Below are 22,580 nucleotides of genomic sequence, written 5' to 3'. Positions count from 1 at the left end.
ATCAGATGACAAAGAGATAAACAACTATCTGACATTCAGAAGACATCTTAAGGCAGCCCTGTTTGATGTGCGACATTTTAGTGTATTTTTGGTCTCTGTGGAAGCCACCCAGAGTGGCTGGGGAAACCCAGCCAGGTGGGCAGGGTACAAATAATAAATTAGTATTAATATTAATAGTATGGAGGGGGCACCTCCCTCTGAAGAATGTGACTGTGCTGCTGGCCACACCCCTTGTGTGTCATGTGGTGGTGCTGGTTTCTTCACCTGCTCATACAGTGGTTTCCTGCCCTGAAGGACTCCAGACCAAGGCATGGATGCCAAGGGGGTGAGGCCAGTGATGGGCCTGAGAAAAGGAGATACCAGGGGCAAGGGCCTACCGTCCATCCATCATTCATATGATTAATGCATCAACGAGTCTGAAGTCTCACTGTCAATTCACATTAACCAGGAATCCTAATTTTTGCATCCCGCTATCTAGCACAGTACACCAGTGTTTCCCAACCGGTGTTCCGCGGCACACTAGTGTGCCGCGAGACGTTGCCTGGTGTGCCGTGGGAGGGAGGCGGGCGAGTCAGGCGGCGGGAGGCCTTAGGCGCCCTGCAGAAAGGCGTCCTCTTTGTGGGTGGGTTCTCCCCCCTCCCTTAGCGCATCGTATTTAGTTGGGGATTCTGGAGAGGGGGGCGGGGGCGCGCTGGCCCCGAGTGGAACAGACGCGCCGTCGTCCCCACCTCCCTCTCCTCAGTAGCTCCGAGCCGACTGACTGAGGGTGGGACGCGGCCAGCGCGTCCTCTCTCTCTCTCTCTCCGCCTCCCAGCACCGCTTTTCCCGAGGCGGGCGCGCGCCTAAGGCTGAATGGGAGCAGCCTGGAGGCTTGGCGGCCTCTCAGCGGCTCATGACGGGCGTACCCGAGGCGGGAGGTGCTGAGCAGGGGCTCTGCGAGAGGGCGCGAGGGATGCGTGGTGGTGCCTGCGCGCACGTGACTTAAGAGGGCGACCTGCTGCCTCTCCTCTCTCTCCCCTCCCTCCCCTCATGGGCACGGAGTCCCCGGCACAGCTTGGCGCTACTACAGCTACAGCTGCTGCTGCTCCTGCTTGGATGAAGGTGGCTGCTTCTTCCTAACGCCCAGCCTCTGAGGGACCGCAGTCTCCCGCCCTCTTTTTTTTTTTTTTTGGCGGGATGCTGAGGTAAAGAATCCCCTCGCGCATGGGCGGGCATCTCTTTGGGCAGGGCGAGTGTGGAGGCTTAAGGTGGGGAGTGTGGAGGGGTTGCCGCTTGCGAGGGGAGGGTTCATATTGTATTGGGCTGCGGTGTGGGCGACACGGCTCTCCAATGGCCAGCCCGCGGAGGAACATTGAGTTGGAGCATTTCGAGGAGAGGGACAAAAGGCGCACTGAATAAAGTATTTTATAATTTTTCATATTTCTGTTTACTTACTATTTCATAATAAAGCAATTATAAAATACTTTCTTTGTGTTTATTTGATTCCTATTAAAGAGAGTTACTTTATATATAGTCAATATAGGCACAGAGTTAATTTTTTAAACATTTTCTAATGGTGGTGTGCCTCGAGATTTTTTTCATGAAACAAGTGTGCCTTTGCCCAAAAAAGGTTGGGAAACACTGCAGTACACCATCACAGCAAGAGTTAGCATTGCTTCCATTGCTAGGGACATTTCTTTTTTTTAACATAGAGCACATTCCCCCCACCCCTCCCTTACATGCTTTTTGTGACTCGCTGAATACAGTTGTCATGGCATCTAACATGGGAAACTAAAATTTTTGAGCGAGGTTTCCTGTCTGCCAGATTTAATTAGAAGGATCTGACAGGTGCATATTTGTATGAATTGATGTGGTCTTTGCACAGGTGCCTCAGCACCACTGCTGAAAAGGAAGCATCTGGGCTGCCCTCCTGGGTGCATGGCCTGGCTTCTCCTGGGATGGGGAGGAAATTAGCGGGATGTCAATGCTGTCTTGAAACATGAATAATTAAGGTTTTATTTTTGTCAACATTGGGAAAGATTTATGGTCCCTTTTGGACTTCCATGTGACGTCATCATTGCTGTCTAATTGATTCTGAATGCTTCTATCAATTGTGACTCTCTCTTCATCCTCTTTAATGACACCTCTCTCCCCCCCCCCATGCACCTATTTATATCTTCTTATGATTTTTTTTTTTAAATCTTTTTCAGCAATTTATTAAATACAACCTTTACCAAGCTGGTAACCTGCAGATGTTTTGGAGTTCAACTCCAATCAGCCCCAGCCAACAAAGCTGTGTAGACTAGGGGTAATGGGATCTGGAAGTCCAAAACATTTTGAGGGCACCAAGTTTAAGAAAGTTGATTTAACACAATAATATCCTAGTACTTCTACATCATAGAACTCAATGTGTTATACATGGGGCCTTCAAGCGGTCTCCCAACCAGGCACGGATACGACCTAAATCTGGTTGGTTTCAACCAAGCTTTTGCATCACATGCCCTCTAACCATTCTCTGGGAACTTTACAGTGGATTGGGGATCTAACAATAAACATTTATTTCACTGCAAATTTTAGGATCAATTATTGCAATGCACTATACTTTGTGGCTCTTCAATCTGGGGGCTGGAATCAACCAAACAGTTGTGATAGCAGGAGCTAGTGCAACAAGTCCTGCTAATGGAATGAGCCTTTCCCCTTCTCTTCCTCATGCTCTCCATGGCCTAATCAGCTGTGGTTTCAACCATCTTGACTATGGGCTTTGGCTTTTCTGCTGCTTCAGCCACAGGAGTCTAGGAGCAAGTCTTAGGTTCCTGCAACGTCACCTTAGGGCCTGTCCATTTTCCATTTGTACTCTATACCTGTGGTTCCTAATCTCTTTGGTAAGGTTACCCACAACTCCAATTTTTTTATGATAGGGTGACCCATCTCTCTATTGCCACATGAATTTTGGACCTTAGGTGTTTGGCAGCTGCCAGTTTCCTGCATTTTGATTGCAAGTTTGCTTAGTTTTCTCAAGTAATTATTTAATACCCCTCCTAATCTTGCTGACTTCGTTGAAATCTTTATTGTACTTACATTTATTCAGTTACGGTATTTTTATGGGAATGTAAGAGCACCAGGCATCTGATTGCAAGATACTGCTTCATTAGCTATAAAACTTGCACCTCAACACTGGCCTCTTGGTGAATAAGAGGTACTGCTAGTCTCCTCCCACTCTTGTTCCTAACGTAGATCTTCACTCACCCCTTCTTCCCTGGCCTGGAGAGAGGCACCATTTTGTGGTTTGCCTCAGGTACCAAAATGTCTTGGGCCAGCTATGGCTCTGAATAACCAAGGTCTTCAATAGTGCCTCTATCATTATCACCGAAATCAGGCTTCTTGGCTGCTTGTGATAACAGTAGCCCATTGTATGGTGACTTCTTGGTGGTAGCATGCCAGCTGCTGAATCCCCTGCTAATACAAGGTTGTATTAGCATTTCTGAGGTTTCAGCGGTGTCTGAAGACATTGGGACAGACAGATTGAGGTATTCAGGATCATTGTAGTTATTGTTCACTGCTCTATTGCATTGTATTGCTTTGAGTTGATCATTTGTAAATGTAATTGGAGTGTATTTTAATGGATATTAATTGATTTTTAATTAAAAAAAATATAATTATGTATTGTAATTAGAACCCTGAGATCCTATAGATGTAGAAAAGTTTTAGAAAGAAAATGAAAGAAAGAAAGGCTGTGATCCCAATCAAACATACTTGAAAATAAATTCCAATGAAATAAATTACAAATAAATGTAATTCTTATGATTGGGGTGTCTATTTCTTCTCTTTTCTTTACATCTGCTTCTTCAGGATTTGTTTACATGTTAGTGTTCCAGTAAGAATTACCCATTCATGACATTCTTCAATTTGTTTACACAATCAAGAATTTAATTGTGTGGCTGGTATGCACAATAAGCAAGGAGAATTACCCTAGTTAATTAGGCACTCTTAACTTGCAAGCGGAAGCATGGTCATAAGGTGCACAGAGGTAGGGGAATTCAGAATTTAATACAAGCACTGACTGACCTAATTAAGCCCCAAGATAGAAAACAAGTCTCATAGGTGGAAAGGCCATATACAATGTTTTGTAAAATGATAAAGTTTTCCTTGACTATAGAAGTTAAGGTGGTAGCTGAGAAAATGGGGTATGTTCTAGGGAAGGAACATGTGCCCATATAACCTGTTCAATATACACCAGCAGCATGTGACAAAGATACTTAATACATAGGTCCATTTTAATGGTTTATGAATAGGGGAATGTGTGTGCTTTTTTATGATGGTTGTGATTTATTTATTCATCACCCTCCACACACATACATCAAGGGGATGTACAAGGGGATGATCTTTGGAACCTGGAAAAGAAGCTGCCCCACAGACTGTAGCCACCTGGTCTTGAGCTGCATAGGACCTGTTAGTGCCAAAACTTTGAACTTGGCATGGTAAAGGTAAAGGACTCCTGGATGGTTAAGTCCAGTCAAAGGTGACTGCGGGGTGCGGCGCTCATCTCTGCTTTCAGGCCAAGGGAGCCAGCATTTGTCCACAATAGATTTCTGGTTCATGTGGCCAGCATGACTAAACTGCTTCTGGCACAACGGAACACCATGATGGAAACCAGAGCACACGGAAACAACGTTTACCTTCCCCCCACCTATTTATCCCCTTGACTGGCGTGCTTTCAAACTGCTGGGTTGGCAGAAGCTGGGACAGAGCAACAGGAGCTCACCCCATCACATAGATTTGAACTGCTGATCTTCTGATCTGCAAGCCCAAGAAGCTCAGTGGTTTAAACCACAGCACCACCCGCGCCCCCACCTGGCATGGTAGCAGATTGCTAGCCAGTGCAAATCCCACAATAGGGTGTTATAGTCCAGTGGTAGTTTGCCCCCACATGCAACCCAGCCAGCGTGTTCTGCACCAGCTGCAGCCTTCAGACCAGCCTCAAGTGTGGTCACCCATTATAGCTGCATCACATGTTAACTTGTATCTGTGGCAGTGGGTGGGAGGATGAATGTAGCATTAAACACCATATGGTCTGTTTAGTTGCTGTAGTGCTCTTCTTTAAAAAAAAAGTTATTTAAATTGTGTTTTAAAGGTCGTATGCTATGTATTTTATCATTGCAAGCTGTGTTATGGATGAACAAACAAACAAATGCTGCCTCTAGATCCTCAGATGAGTGACTATGTGAAGAAGCTCAATCAACATTTTTTAACAAAGCGTATTTCTGGTTATCGATGGAAGGTCCCAATTTCTTAAAAATCTAGATACTGTATTTTAACAATCCTATATTTCTCAAGCTAACTCTTTTCATCTAAATTAGGTGCATACCAACTAAAATGCACGCTAGTTTGATTTGAACTAGAACTATTCTCAAGCTACTCTCTTCTGTAGGGAAAGAGATAAATTTACGTATTTTCCTCCTTTAAGACAGCCTCTAGGCCTAGCCAGAGGTATGTTCTCTAATAATCTCCTATTGCATCCACACACACATTCCAATTATTGAAGAATTTCTTATTTTCCCATGCTGCCTATCCCTCTTAAAATGTATTGTATGTGTACAATATTTGTACACATTGCCATAGGTTTATGGAAGAGGGCTGGACCCAGTGAATTTGCTTCAAATTTTGCTTTATGTGAAATGAGTGGCAATTCTAGCTTATTGCTATTGTTACGATTCATGTTCTGATTATGGTGATTAAATTTATGTTAATATGGTTAATCATGGAATGCGATGACATCATCCATTGATGGCATGTACAGAGAGAATAGGAGAAGGCTAGAGACAGAGCCTTGAGGGACCACAATTGAACTTGTTCAGAGACACTGTGACTCTGAATACTAGCTGGTGGTGGGTAAACAAGGAGGAGATGTCTGTTGCCTTTATCCTCTGATTGTGGCCTTCCTAATATCCTGGTTTTCACTAAAAAAACACAAAAAAAACCTTGACAGCAGGTGCATGTACTTACAAGTAAGGAAGTGATAATTTATTGAAACTAATTAACAGTAAAGACTCAGAAGCATGGAAAGAGCCATATACAGTCCAGCAGATCTTACAAGGTGGAGTATAGGCAGAAAGAAGGCCAGTCAAGAAGCAAGTGCCAAGGTTCATTAGGTCAAGGCTGCAAAGTTGTTCCAACAAGTTTTCCCGCCTACCTGACAAGCTTTTAAGTAGAGGTGGAAAAAGCTACTCGTACGAATCCTTGTCCCTTTAGGAATTGCTGACCAAAGGTTGGGCACGATGTCTCCTTTTTCTCTTGCTTTACCCTGGGAGACCACGCCAAACCCAGCTGCACCTCTGAAGTGTCTCACTCTGTCCCAACAGACAATGCCCCAAGTGTTCCCCATCTCTCACTGCATAAGAAGCCTCCACAGTCTCTAACATGTTCCTCTCTTCCACAGGGAGGGAAGAGGAAGCTCTGGGACTCCTGCTTCAACAGCAGAGCTGGACATTTCCAGAGGGCCCTCTGTCCACTGGGTTCTGCTCCCATGTCTCATCCCCATCTCCCTTCCACCCTTTCTCCTCCTCAAGTCCCCCATGCTCTGAGTCAGAGGGAGTCATGGCACCCAGTACCATCTGCCTGGCAATTATAGAAAACAGAATGTTAAATTAGTTGGAGTCTGGGGCTGTATCAAGCAGGATTGTTATGGATGTGCATATGATTATGAATGCATATGAATATGGAATGTGGCTATATTAAGCAGCTTATAAGATTAGAATATGCTCAATATAACAGGGAATACAAACATTAGAAGAAAAGAATAAATTAATTGGTGATATTATACATACAAACCATATATTGCCAAATTTGAGAGAGACGGAGTTCAGTGGTAGAAAAATAATGTGGTCCTTGTTTGTTATTCGCTTACTACCATTAAAAAAATTCCAATCATTAAAGACACTGGGAAACTTATGAGGAAAAAAGATGATAAAACAATTTTTTAAAAAAGCAATTTCATTCACCACAAAATGAATTTTATTCAACCTTCTTGTAAATATTCTTTTGAAGTAGAGCTATCTAGCACAATGCTGTAATTTGAAGTTCAGGAGTTTTAATCATGCCATCAGGGATGTGGGGCTAACTAGCAGAAGGGTGTTCCTATTAGTGTCACTAACTGTAATTGTTATTTTAATTGGCTGAAATAAACTGTACTGCCCCCAGGCAAGTGATAAAACAGTACTAGTGTGGTGCTTTCCATTCTTACCCCTGCTTTAGAAAAGCTAACTTCATGGAAAAGCCTGCCTTTTGAATTAAATATCTATCCAGTATTGTCAGCCAATCTCATCGAATCTCATCAAAGTGAAAACGAAAACCAGACAGTGTTTTATGTACTCAAAGGAAAATAGGGGGGAAAGCCCATGAAAACTCCTCATCAGTCCCAATTCTTCTGCATCTGGGGGCGTGTTTGTTGTCACACAGAAGGAAATAGCCAGAAAGGCAGAACCATTCAGCAACGGGACTTCTGCATGCCGTCCAGTCCTGTTACTATTTGGTGGGGAGAAGTTCCATGTCATTATCACCTGAAATTGGGTTGGTTGGGGGTCAGGGGATTGTCCCAGAAGAGTGTGTGAAGTAGGCGTGGAGTTACTCCATCTGGCAAGGTGATATGCTTGAGCAAATGGAATGTTCAATATAGCATGGCCCTTCCCCACAACTGAGAATCAGAAATCCTTGCCAATCTACTGCAATCACCCAGAAATCTAACAATAGGTTTTGATCTTCCTTCTGCCCACCCCTGATGTAAAGCCTTTTGGCAGAGTTTGGGGCATGACTGGGAGGCATGTTTTGATTGGATGCATGGAAATAAATATGAGAAGATAGTTAATATGTCCTTGGAAGAAGCTAAGGATTGGTGAGTTAATAAGAGGAAGAGCTTAAGTGCTAAAAGCCATAATAATAATAATAATAATAATAATAATAATAATAATAATAATAATTTCTTATTTGTACCCCGCCCATCTGACTGGGTTTCCCCAGCCACTCTGGGCGGCTTCCACAAAGACCAAAAATACACCAAGATGTCACACATTGTCACACAAAGAAGAGGAACAGCAGGTTGGGCAACAGCTACTTAGCCACATGTTGTCAGATGGGCTATTTAAATGTCTCTGGCTCTTTTTGCTCATGTTCATTCGGCCAATTGCTGGTTTTTGCTCTCAATTTTTAAAGCTTCAAATGAGGCTTTTTATAAAACAACAACATTTTCTCTGTTTGTTGGTTCTGTGACTGAGACAATTTGCTTCTTCTCTCCTTTAAGACAAAGTAAGCGCAAAAAAGGACCAAGGTGACATTGCTAAATGTAGCCTGCCTGTTCTAAAATGACTTCCCCTACCCTGTCTTTACAGGTCCTTAAAGCTCTGTTATTAAGCACTGGGAAGAAAAGATACCAGATAAGGAAACAGCCGATAGGACTGAAGTGCATCACAAGGGTTGAGTCCACAGGAAACTATTTTCAACTACAATCTCTCACTGCAAAAGCTTTCAATCTCAACAGGTAGGTGCATCAACTCCAGTTCTATTTACAGTTTAATCGTGATCCTGTACTTGAAGTGCTGTTAACATTTTGCCCCTTAAAAGAAAAACAAAATCAAAAGCACCACTAAAGAATTCTTTCTTTTATATATAAATATGCATATTATCACAAGTGGAGTGTGAAGTACACACACACAGACACACACAGAGTATATTGTAGTTCCAATAATTTCCAATATTTAAAGCTACTGTTGATTTGTTGAAAATCACATGCACGGCATTATTTGTATAGCACTGGAGTCATTTCTTTACCTACATTCATTTTCATATACAGTGGTACCTTGAGTTATAAACGCCTCAGGTTACAAACTCCACTAACCTGGAAGAGTTACCTCAAGTTGAGAACTTTGCCCCAGGATGAGAACAGAAATCATGTGCCAGTGGCGCAGTGGCAGGAAGAGGCCCCATTAGCAAAACCACACCTCTAGTTAAGAACAGTTTCAGGTTAAGAATGGACCTCCGGAACAAATTAAGTTCGTAAATAGATGTCTGTATTTCACTGTATTTCTTTCATTTTTTGTGTTGTTGTTCTCTCCAGCAGTGACAGTGGCATCTTTTCAGTAGCTGCCTTCTGGTTGCTGCCATTTTCTTTTCCCAGAATGCCCTGGATATTGATGGCTGGGTATTCTTCGTTAGAAAAAAAGGAGAGATAGTTCTTAGGTGGTAGCCACTAAGAAGACTGACGCTGCTGCAAGAGACTGTAAGCCCGCTAACCTCTGAATGAGTGATGAATCGGTAAATGAGTGAGTGAATTACAACAAACCCATTTGTACCCATTTGCTATTCATGACATTTGTTTTTAAACAATGAAAATAGGACCAAATCAGCCCCAGTTGGTTCAATTTCTCATTTATTCCTAAATGATTGCTCACTCCTCTTCATAGTGGTGGAAGCCTCATCTGCTGTTTTCTACAGTAAAGGCTAAAGCAATATATTAAGTAAAAATTACACACATGGAACTATCTAATATCTTATAAATCTAAATAAACAAAGGTTATTTAGGGTCTGGAATACTGAAATGTAATTATCTCTATGTGCAAATTGTTCAGCTTATACAAAGATGTGAGGAACATTTACATTGTACAAGAGAATAAGCACTGTGGGGTGGGGGAATCTTTTTTTGGCTCTTATGTAGTGTATCATAAGCACAGCAGAAGCTTTTGCACTGTGCATACTATTGTATTGTTGGAACCTGAGGCTCCAAAGATGGTGCATCATACAGGGAGATCTCACAAGCTGCCTATGTAATGGACTAAGTAAATGACAGATGCCTGTCTATACTGGCCTCAGTACCTAAAACTCCTTTCCCCTAGAGCCAAAATAATAATAGTCCTCATTGCTCACTCAGTAGAATAAATTTACAAAAGTGTAAATTTTGCTGTTTTGCTGAGGTGATGAGAATGGTTGGAAATGCCCATGTTGCTGGCTACCATTGTGACCTGGGACATCCTAAAGCAGGCATAGGCAAACTTGGCCCTCCAGATGTTTTGGGACTACAACTCCCATCATCCCTAGCTAACAGGACCAGTGGTCACGGATGATGGGAGTTGTAGTCTCAAAACATCTGGAGGGCCAAGTTTGCCTATGCCTGTCCTAGAGCCAGGTGATGGGGGAAACCAATTGTTGGAATGTCTCAGATTTTGCTAAGGAAACGTTCAACAGGGCCCTTATATGCTTGAGGCAAAAATCAGAGCACTAATGTTGCTGTTATTTCTTTCTCATGAACACCCCACGTTTGTTTGCTTGCCACAACTGAAGAGAGCTAGACTAGCTGCACCTTTGGTCTGATAGGAGTTTGCATGGGCTCTCTGATTGGAGACATTTGCAATTCTGGGCATGCCCTCCTAGCTGAGGTAACTGTGCTTTATGTTTCTCTCCATTGCGCTTTAGACATATTTAACATCCACCCACTTGCCCTAGTACTCCAAGCATCTGAATTATGTGAGTGGTTAAACCATCAATTAAATCATTTTGAATATTGAAGAGATTCATAATAAGTCTTTTGCCCTTCCCCTACAGTGGCTGGCTAAACAGAGCCCATTGTTTGGTACAAAACAAATAGCCTGCTTAGCTCCACTCAAGTTATCCAACTCTCCTGCTCAAGCACTGCATGTAGCTAATGAGCTCTCTGTAGGCAGTGATATCCAAAACTCTTTGGTCAGTGGGAGGGTCACAGAGCTACAGAACCTTTAGTGCTACGCAATCAGGACTTGGAAAGCGAAGGCAGCTGTTACTCTTGATTAAAATGCATTAGTTTAGGTCTGGGTGAAAGGATCTCATATTTTTATCAATTTTCAGCTTCAGATTGCTTTTGATTGTATACCCGAGTGTTTTCTGCAGTCACCTGAAGCGCATTGTTTCGTGAGCTATGTATATTGAAACAAGTTCAGATATAATACAAAAATCAGGAAAGAAAATATAAAGATGGACAGACAGACACAGGGAGGAAAGAATCTGACTTTCTACAAAATTAATAAAAGCACTTTTATTATGATTTAATATCTTAACCTCAAAGGATGAAATCCTGTTACACCACTATACATGTATAATTTCACTGAAATCAATTGAATTTACAAGTGTACTATTGTCTAAAAGCATCATCATCATCACCATCATCATTATATTTGGACCCCACCCATCTGAATGGTTTGCTTCAGCCACTCTGGGTGGCTTCCAATATATAAAAAAGCATAATATAACATGGCACATCATTTAATATAATATTACAGGAACAGCAGAAATATCTGCTATATACTTTTCACATTTCTGCTATATACTTTTCACATTTCTTGCAACCTAGAAAGAAGAGACTTTGGAGTCAGGGGTCATGCTGGCTGGTAGGTGATACAACACCTTGGGCACTCCTAGCAATACTATATTACGGTGTTCAGTGTGATGCTGTCTGCAAAAGGGTGGGGAGTTGTGCCATGATCATTTCCTTCAAAATTTCCCAACCCTTTCTGGCCTAACAGGAAGAGGAGTCTCTGGGATTCTGTAGTTAGCTGTGATGGGAAGTGGAAACCCATTGCAGAGTAAGGAGTGGGTGGGGCTGGGATGGGGTAGGGTGCATGGAGGTGTGAGAAGATCAGGGAACAAGGACTGTGAGTGTATCTGGGAGAGTGATGGATGGGTTGTGTGGGGGTATGCATGTATAAGAGAGAGCGAGAGAGAACTTTGCAAGCGACTGAACTAAGGACTTGGCTGTAGACTTTAATACTGTATAGCAAAGACTTTGAAACAAAAAACCCTCTCTTAGCCCAGAGAGAGAAGACTACTTGTAAAATCTGTAAATAATGTGTGTATATATAGTGTTGTATGTTCGTGTTGGCCTAGTAAAGATAACTCTGCTAACAGCTGTTTTCTGTGGTGAGCTTAACCCCTTGACTGAGCTTCCTCCAGTGCATACAATCAACAATCCCAACCATCTCCACTTCTTGAAATACAGTGGTACCTCGGGTTACATACGCTTCAGGTTACACATTCTGCTAACCCAGAAATAGTGCTTCAGGTTAAGAACTTTGCTTCAGGATAAGAACAGAAATCGAGCTCCGGCGGCGCGGCAGCAGCAGAAGGCCCCATTAGCTAAAGTGGTGCTTCAGGTTAAGAACAGTTTCAGGTTAAGAACAGACCTCCGGAATGAATTAAATACTTAACCTGAGGTACCACTGTATATGAAATAATTATCAAGGTAGGACTTGAAAACTTCAGACTTTACAAACAAACTCAGTAAGGCCACAGCTAAGTCTCCTTTATTTGGCATTAAAAAGCTGACACTCAATAACATTAGGATCAAGCTCTACTTATTAACAATTTAGAAAAGCCAGTTCTTTGCAGCAAATATAATCAGTCTCTTAGATATCAAGACCACAGCTTATAGTGCTGGTATGGTTTATCGTAGGATTTTTATTTTAAATAACTTTAGGCTGCTTTTTAGGGAAAAAGCCTACTCAAAGCAGCTTACAAATTAAAAAATACAATACAATCCCAATAAACAGCATGCTTAATAAAATCCAGTTAAATTATAACACCCACACAACAACACATATTTAATAGCTCATATACGAATTAAAAAACATAAGCATACTCTCTTTTCCTCCCTGAAATAGGCACACACACACAGACAGACAGACAAACACACACACACACACACACACACACACACACACAGAGAGAGAGAGAGAGAGAGAGAGAGATTATAATAAATATTCAGTCTTTTGAAAAAGATGACATAATGACAGTAAAGGGAGAGGTAATAAACCTAACAGAGTATAAGTAATTATAGTCCCAGCAGTTTATATAGTAAAAATGCCAGACAGGGAGACAACTGGTGTCCTTATGTGTTAAAGGAACTTGGCTGTAGACTTTAATATATATACACATTCAAACTTTGTGGGCGACCACTGAATTGTTGCTAAATGTCTCCAAGGAGCTCAGATTCAGAAGCAAACTAATAGTTTGTGACCTCCCCCCCCCTAAAATGCCAGTTATACTTAGAACCGTTGTTTAAATTTTTATAGCACTAGAATAAAACCCATGGTCATGTTATCACAGTAATGAATAATTGACCAGGAACCGTATTTTTCAGCTTGTTATTGTTCATAGAAATTGGGGGGTGGGGAGAGGGAATCACTATTACTGATTTACACTGGAAGCCTGTACCTTTGAGGCCCAGTCCTGCAGATCCTTGCTTCAAAGATTTAATATGGTTGAATGATTTGGAATGCTAGCCCTGAGCATTTCTAAACCACCCCCAGAAATATGAAGCATTGATTGCAAATATGGATCTTTGGTTACAATTTTTGCCTGAGGCTGTGTCTCCACTAGCATACCTCCAATACAATGCTCCGTATTTTATTTTTCTGTTGTCCCAAAATAGCCTGGTTTGAAGAATGTGTGAAAGGCCATGCATTTCTTCTGCCTACAAAACAATGTCTCCTCCTCCCATAGTATGTAGGCCTTTCATTCCACTTGTCAATGGACTCAAGTGTTGTTGTTTTTTAGAGAGAGAAGGAACATACACCCATCAGAACATAGAACAAGCCTGTTGGTTCAGGGCAATAGCCTACCTAGTCCAGCATCCTGGTTTCTCATTGGCCAACGGATGCCTGTGGGAAGCCCACAAGTCAGACATGAGTACCATAGCACTCTGCCCACTCTCAACATACAGTCTCTGACAGTGGAGGTAGAAAAACAGCTGTTGTGGCTGGAAGTCATTGATAGCCATTTCCTCCATGAATTTGTTCAGTCCTCTTTTAAAGCCATCCACGTTAGTGGCCATCGCTGCCTCCCATGGAAACCCGTTCCATAGTTTGGCTATGTACTGCATAAAGTACTTTTTTCATCTGTCTTGAACCATCAGCTTCACTGGATGTCTACCCACCCACACAAGATTAAAAGTTTCAGGGAGAAAATGTCACTGCTGTGTGTCCATTAGTCCCTTTCCCCATCCCTTCACCTACATCCTTTAGCAGGGTTAGCCAAGATGTCTCCATCCAGATCTTGTTGGACTACAGTTCCCATCTCCCCTGACCATTTGCCATTCTTCCTGAGGGCAACATCTGGAGGGCACCACATTGGCTACTCCTGTCCTGTAGTTAGCCAGACTCCAGAAGCCTAAGGAAACTGGGTCGGTGGTGGAACGGGGAGGAAGGTGCAGGACCTGCATTTCCTTAACAATATGTCAAAGCAGCTAAGGATATCTGCTGAGAACCACATTGAAACTTGGTCATGTAGGTAAGTATAAAGTGATGGCAAAGATTAATCAAGGCACATTTTAGCCAAGTCACTGTAACACTGCAATTCTAAGTAGGTTTCCTCCCTTGTAAATCTGATATGGACTGATATGGAGTCTGAATTTCAAGTTCTACTAAATCCATACACAACTACTTCATTATAAGATCAGTGTTACAATCCTGATTTATAAGAGCTAAACTATATACAGTTTACCTTATATACAGGTACCTCAGGTTACATACACTTCAGGTAGCATACTCCGCTAACCCAGAAATAGTGCTTCAGGTTAAGAACTTTTCTTCAGGTTGAGAACAGAAATTGTGCTCCGGCGGTGCGGCAGCAGCAGGAGGCCCCATGAGCTAAAATGATGCTTCAGGTTAAGAACAGTTTCAGGTTAAGTACGGACCTCCGGAACGAATTAAGTACTTAACCCAAGGTACCACTGTATTACATGCAAATACAAGTAACCCGGGATGCGAGTGGCGCTGTGGTCTAAAACACTGAGCCTAGGGCTTGCTGATCGGAAGGTCAGTGGTTTGAATCCCCGTGACGGAATGAGCTCCCGTTGCTTGGTCCCAGCTCCTGCCAACCTAGCAGTTCGAAAGCACATCAAAGTGCAAATTTATCTACCGCTCCAACGGGAAGGTAAACAGTGTTTCCGTGCGCTGCTCTGGTTTCGCCAGAAGCGGCTTAGTCATGCTGGCCATATGACCCGGAAAAACTGTCTGCGGACAAACGTTGGCTCCCTCGCCAGTAAAGTGAGATGAGCCCCACAACCCCAGAGTCGTTTGCGACTGGACTTAACTGTCAGGGGTCCTTTACCTTTTTTATGGCTGGAGGACATTTTTTGTTGTTTTAAAAGCCATTTTGGCATATTACAATTGATAGCACAGAAGTGGTTAGGAAGGGCTTCTTCTTCTTTTCCCCCCTGACCTGCCATTGCTTTGTACCCAATGGAATGTAGGGCTAAACTCTTTGGAATTTGCAATGCTACTCTTAGAATGATACTACAAAAGGCAGTAGTAATGCAGCAATGTTTCCTAATTCGAGTTGCTAAAAGCCACAGGATAGGAGACTATAGTTGTGCCTGGGTCCTGCTTGCTGGTTTCCCACAGGCATTTGGTTGGCCACTGTGAGAACAGGAGGCTGGACTAGGTGGGCCACTGGCCTGTTCTGGCAGGCATTTCTTGTGTTCTTATAAATTTCAAGTGAAACCAAACCCCCTTGACTGCTGTGGAACAAGCGGGGGAAATGGTGAGTAGGTAAAAGGTTATTGTAAGTATTTCTCCCTGACTTCACCACTATCCATTGCACCTTCTTGAAGGGTATTTTAAGGTAAAAAGAGCCATCAGGCAACAGACTTGTTTGCTACATATTTTCAGAATCTTGGATCACCTTAATGCTTGGGTTTAGGTTCTCTAGTTTTTACAAAATTGTAAGACACTCTTCAAAGTACTTAAGCTGGAATGTGTATTTTCAGCTGTGGAAAGCCATTAAAGTTTAAGCCATTTGTGAAATGTAAATCTCACAGTCTTTACACACAAATATGCACCGCATTCCCTTTGTTTCTCCAGCATCCTCTCAACAAAATCTGGCTCCCTTTTATATACACTAGAAGTAGGGTAATATGTGCATGTAAAGTGTTAGTTTCCCCGAGTCTATATTAAATTAAATATTTACTTAGGAAGCACTGTGTCATTTATTATTTATCTCACTCAATCTGTGGGATTTATTAAAAAATTGATAAAAACGGCTAGTGGCATCAACCTACAGGTGTTGAAGTGAGCTCCCAGGCCAAGCCAATTATGAGATCAACAAGCCTATAGTTACTGTGATATAATCATACTATTTGAATTTAGCAGTGGATGATATGTGAAAAATAACGTGCATTGGGGGGGGGGGTAAGGACATCAGCATGTTTATAGAACTCACTTTGTGGATTTTCCTTTTGTCTGATATTTGCCAGACCTTTCTACTCATATCTGCCCTTTTTCTCGACTTGACTTCTCATTTATTTCAATGAGAAATACTGAGAATTCCAACACTGGAGTCTGGTCATTTTTCCTCTTAGTATTTTTAAAGGTATTTTAGTGGAGTTCACGCTTTCAGGGGTCACCATGACTGCACAATGGTAAGACCTAAACCGCCACAATCCCAGGTTCCATTTCCAGGTTCCCTATCCTCGTGCTTGTTTCTGTGGCTTGTATCCAGCTGGATGCTTTCTAGAGATGGGTCTGAGCAGTTTTGCCTTTGCCTCCCCGAAAAACCCCCACTCTTTAGCACTAAATCAGAATGAATGACAATCCACGGGAAACTCAATTGCTTTTTGTTCCGTCTCAGCGCTAAACATTGGGTTTCCCCAGGGAAAGCGATGGAGCAAATGGATACCTGGATAAGCCCTTAGACATGTTCATTCATTTCAGTTAGTCTGCTCTGAGTAAAACTTAGTTGGCTGCCATCCAGTGAGCACAAAATGCTAGTGGTTGTATCCAGCTAAGGGTAGACTCATTGAAATGAATGAACTTATTTTAGTTCTGCTCATTTATTTCATTGGGTGTTCTGAGCAGGACCAGCATTGACTATAGCCCTATGCCTATGCATAATGGACAGGGCAGAGGAATCTTCCCCCATCCAACCATCTAATCCAACACCAGATGACACATCCCTAATCCCTAGAAGTGAAGACCTGCTGTTATCTTCAACATCTGCTATGTTTTAAACTCTTTCCATAGCCTTCCAGTCAGCCCTTTCCATTATAACTAGGCCATAGATAACAGGCCTCAGTCACAGTGGGATGAAGGGAGGACATTTGGTTTTCTGAAATTATGGCAAATTACTAGGGTAAAGCCCTCAACGTGCAGGTAAACCTTATTATCCAAACACTCATTAGTGAAATCCCAATTAGTTCTTGCTCAAGGTACAAATTTTGGTTAAAAATGTAAATTGGTTGCAGAGCAAAAACATGCTAATGCTACAAATCAACACTGTCAACTGAAACACATACTCTATCCGTTAGCACTGGGTTTAAGCCTCCCACCTTGCTAGAATGGAAAATTGAAAGGAAGACAAGAGACCCAGTAATTCAAATGACACAAGTAGCCCTTACTTGCTTTGCTGATGAAAAGGGGAAATCTGAAATGTGGAAACTGAGCAACCTCAGCAGAACGAAAGAGCCACCTTCACCCAATATAAGGCCTGTAATTTGCACATGCATGCAATGAAATGCCCTATGGGCAAACTATCTTAATTCATTTCATTATTAGAGCATCCCTCAAATGTCAGCTTCTGGCTTTATCGCCAAGGTTTCTCATAGCAACGAGGTGACTTCCATTCCAAAATAGGGCTCCCGTTAACAGCAAAGTTCTTTTGTGAAGTCACCAGACAAGAGGAGGTAGTATTTTATTAGAAGAAAGCATATGTCAAAAAGATGAAAAGGGGAGTTCATCATTAAATGAAAATGTCCATCCTCAAGCTGCTGCTTCATACTTCGGCTCTGAGAACTTTGTTTGCTTCAGCATAAAACTTTGCTCTTCGTGTTGTTTGCTTTGTCTGGATCTCAGGAAAGCTGGAGCAAAGAATTATATTTCATTGTGGCGCGGATATGGAAAAGAGTGATTATTTCATGTTGTAAATCCACAGCAATGCCACAATTATGAATACCAGCAATCAAACATTAATGCTGTTAACATTAGAACAGCAATAATAGTTTTACAACTGCACATAAAGAGCTTTTACCCTGTATTAAGTAGCACAGATGGTATGTGACAGTCTCTCATTTTACTTTCTTCCTGAGTCTAGGTATGAAATCAACATATTAAATATTACAGATGCTCCTGGTGTGCTTTTGTGCTGCAGGTTTTATGAGCATAAGGGAACCAGAAACATAACACACAACGGGCTGTCCCAAGACATTTTTCTACCTGAGGAGCCGAACAAGATGGCGCCTCCCTGCATTCCATGTACAAAAGCTGACCAGACCAGCAGTTGAATCTTCTGCTGTAGCAGTGCCGCAGAGCCCTCTATTGCGTCTCAGGGCAGCAAGCTTGCTTAGGGGAAACAGGGTAGACAATGTGGTATGCACAGCTCTGTCTAATTCCTGTCCTTCAGCATTTGCTGCCAGTGTTGTCTGCCTCATGTTAGTGCCGACCCTTTCATTTGTAAGTACAGTGGTACCTCAGGTTACAAACACTTTGGGTTACAAACTCCGCTAACCCAGAAGTAGTACCTCAGGTTGCGAACATTGCCCCAGGAAGATAACGGCAATCGTGCGCCAGCGACACAGTGGCAGCGGGAGGCCCCATTAGTGAAAGCGCGCCTCAGGTTAAGAACGGTTTCGGGTTAAGAATGGACCTCCACAATGAATTAAGTTCGTAACCCAAGGTACCACTGTATTGTTTTATGTTGCATACAGCACACCCTTCAAATGTCCCGATTTAATCGGGACATTCCGAATTTACAGAAGCTGGCCCGCCTTCTGAACTCCAGGATGCCCCAATTTCCCCCAAAGCCGCTCCAGCCCACGCCTCATCTCCTGACATGGCACAGGCTGGGGTGACCGTCCCAGAGAGCTGCTTGTTTAATGCCTCACACCATTTCTGGCAGTAGCAAGGCCTCGCAGTGGCAAGGCATTACGCAGAATTCCAGGGGGCACTCTAGCCTTCACACCATTTCTGGAGAAACGGGTGGCCTAGAGTGACTGGACCGAAAGCGTGCTGGCCTCCGCTGCATCAAGAGAAGTGATGTGACCTGCCGGAAGGCTATGCTGGTGTCCGTCTCATCCCTGGACTCTGTGCAGGAGGATGAAGACTACCACGGTATTGGGGGATGGGCAGGTGGGCAGGTGAGGAAGGAGTCAGCAGCAGGGAGGAGCAAGGGACGCAGTAGGGGGTGCCCCAAATTGCCTTCCCAAAATGTTGGAAGGATGCATACAGTAGGAAGCCACATATCACATTTAACATATCCATTACATTGAAGCCACATTTAACATATTCAGAACTATCAGATGCAGCTGGTTTATTATTGTTTTATCAGATGTGGCTTAATATTGACTTTTACCAACTGAGATCGTTAAGCATTTTTCATAGGAAATGCTCAGTGTGGCAAGAAATATTTTGAGACATGGATTAAGAGACATTTATCTCCTTCATATACAGTCATACCTCATGTTACGTTTACTTCACGTTGCAGCTTTTCAGGTTACAAACGTGGCAAACCCGGAAGTGTTACTTCTGGGTTCGCTGCGCGTGCACACACAAAAGTAATCTGCGCACTTCACACATGCAAAGAAGCGCTCTATCATGCTTCGCGCATGCACAGTAGTGGCACTCTACTTACAGACTTTTTGGGGTGCGAATGGCACCCCGAAACGGATTGTGTTCGTAAGTAGAAGTACCACTGTACTATGCACTGACTAGGTCCCACCCACAAGGGGACTTAGATGGCTTGCACACACACACACACACACACACACACACACACACAGCTATCAGGCTTCTGGGTGAGATGCTGAGATACATGTTCAAAATGTACACCTGTTGCTGTGAAAGGAGAAATCAGGGCAGGGCAGTAGACGCTTTCTTCCTGACCATCTTGGAAAAGAGGGTTCAGAAAGTACAGCTGCATTTCTGTATCTAAGGAACAGCATGGCAATGAAATGTATACAAACCATGTACATTATCTGAATCTGAATATTTTAAAAAGTAGTTTCCTCGAATGCTTTCTTGGTTTTTGTGTCGCTTAATTTATAACTCATTCCTGAAGAGCTGTTTGTCACAACACCTAGAGGTGGAAAGTTACTCTATTGAACTGGAAACTCTGCATTCCACAGTCTATAACCAAGTGGGGAAAGGCATTTGAATCTATTGACTGCAACTTGTGGTCATTCAACCATTTAGACCAAAAATTACTTCCCAAAAGCCATTAATGCTAAAAATGGCTGTTTCTATCCTGATCAATGGGACATTTCCTTGGAAGATCAGATTGGCAAGTATGGGTGTTTATTATTACTATTATTTCACATATTTTGAATGCCGGTTGACTGCAGTTCAGAAATATCACACCACTGGAGATTGGAAATTACACCCCATTATTACCTACATGAAATATATTCTGCCCATACTGAAGAAAAAGGCATGGCTTTTCCATATGTGTTTTCTATTCTCTAATCACACTAGATGAAAAATAAGAATAAAAATAGGACTCTGATTTCATTAAATTCTAATGTTGCATCAGAATGTTTCTGATTCCTGATTCCTCTAAAGTGAGTTCTAACTGTGCCTAAAATTTGATTTTGTTCCTTATTTTCCATGCTGCACCTTACACAGAAGCAACAGCATGATACTAAGCTTTTTTACCTCTAAGTGTTGACTTTAATGGGATTGTTTATGATTTTTATATTGCTGTCCACTGCCCTGATATTTTATGAAGGGGTGGTTTATAAACACATACATACAGACAGACAGACAGACATACATACATAAATAAATAAATTTCCATACATAACGGCACATGGCAATTGCCTTAGGGATACTTGATTTTATCTGTTATGTTCCATCGTCTAATATGTTCACTATTTAGGACCAACTATATTTTACTTTTAATCACTGGAACTTAAGGCACAAAGGGTGAAGAAGAAATGCCATAGTTGTAGAGCCTCAAAAACGCTTTCAAGGAACTTTCACTGTAGGAAATGTAACAATTCCTCTCCGGAGTTGTACAGTTTCAAGCAGAAGGTAGCTGGTTAGGGCACGGATTGGCTAGACCCCATTATGCAATTGAGAACTCCAACAGGGCAAATGAATGGATAAAGAATGAAGGAACTTAAGCCTCAATGGATCAAAGGTCCACCTAGTGGGATTTTGGCCAGTTTGATGCCTCCATGACATAATGGCAAAAGAGAGCCATCCTGTTTACTTTCTGGTGCCTGATATTTAGAGGCATACTTTCTCTAAACCTGAACATTTTGAGGCCCTCAGTTCCATCAGTTTATTATGCATAGTTTGAAGAAGTATATTTATCACCTACCGGTAAATCAACTGAGGTCACTTTCATTAGATGGCAATGAGTTCTAGTATTAAGAATAAGGAAAGAAACATGTTTTTCCAGTATATCCACACCGTTCATAATTCTTGCATAAAATCAGCTGATCATCAGAGTTTGCATAGTGTGTGCATGGTTTTCTGCATGTCCTGATAGCTGCTAGGGCTTCCATGCACAGCACTATGCAAAAATGGGTCATCTGACATCACTGTGATGTCAGGTGATTGGAAAACGGGTGACTCTACACACCTGTCAAACCTGGCCTACAAAGTCAGTGGTGGGGGGAGCTAAAGAACCCGCTGGATCAGTTCCCCAACACTGCTTTGAGTGTCATCATTCTTTTTTCTAAGCACCACAACCTAAGCTCTTTAGCTTTTGATACAGACGACTGCTTGGTCATTTTAGATGTTCTTTTCTGTACTTTAAGGACATCCTTTCTCAGGTGGAGCAACATTATGCCAAAACCGCCAAGAAAATATGGTGATGCCCATTTCCCATCACCTCCATAACCCATGGAAGGCATGGAACGTGCCTTCTTTATACCACACACTGAGTAGACATTTCCACTGAATTTACATATGAAATTGATATTTTCTTGTGCATCAGTACGTATGCTTTCAAACTCCCTGCTTCTTGATATTAGGCAGGCACCATTATACAGTTTTGGCACTTAGAAAAATGTTGATTTCAGCAAACCTATCCAGACAGATAATTTAGTCATATATACTTGTTTTAAAATGGTTGGTTTTATCTGCCTTTTATTCACAATCAAGCAGAGGCTGGATACTTCTTTCCTTTTCTTGGATGGGTTCCTACTTCATGCTAGCAGCTTAAATGGCCAGACTTCTTTGCATTTCTCATTAAAAACTAAAGGTTGCATTTCAGCTGACTGAAGACCTTTCGCTAAAGAGCAATGTGTACTAGCCACGCTATGTGTCAGATGCTTTCTTCTCATTCAAATCACAGGATTTTTATTTGAGACAAGAATTTCCAATCCCATTCAGCAACATATGGAAATGTAGTTAATTCCGATTGCTTACTCTCGTGCATGCACCTAGGAAAAGAGTCCTTAAAAACTTTATAAGGAGGCCATGTATAATATGGTGTTCTTAAGGAATAGGAGGGAAATATTCTATTCAGCTTTTCTTCTTTGGAGAGGCATTGAGAATATACAAAAGAAGTAAAGGATGAGATGGTTGTTAACAATGTCTCGTCTTTGTGGTATGAAAATCATGATTCAGACTTTCAAGGAAAATGCATGA

The sequence above is a fragment of the Podarcis gaigeae genome (assembly GCF_964106915.1).
Source record: "Podarcis gaigeae genome assembly, chromosome: 2".
Lineage (NCBI taxonomy): Eukaryota > Metazoa > Chordata > Lepidosauria > Squamata > Lacertidae > Podarcis > Podarcis gaigeae.
Note: the sequence above shows the minus strand (reverse complement) of the source record.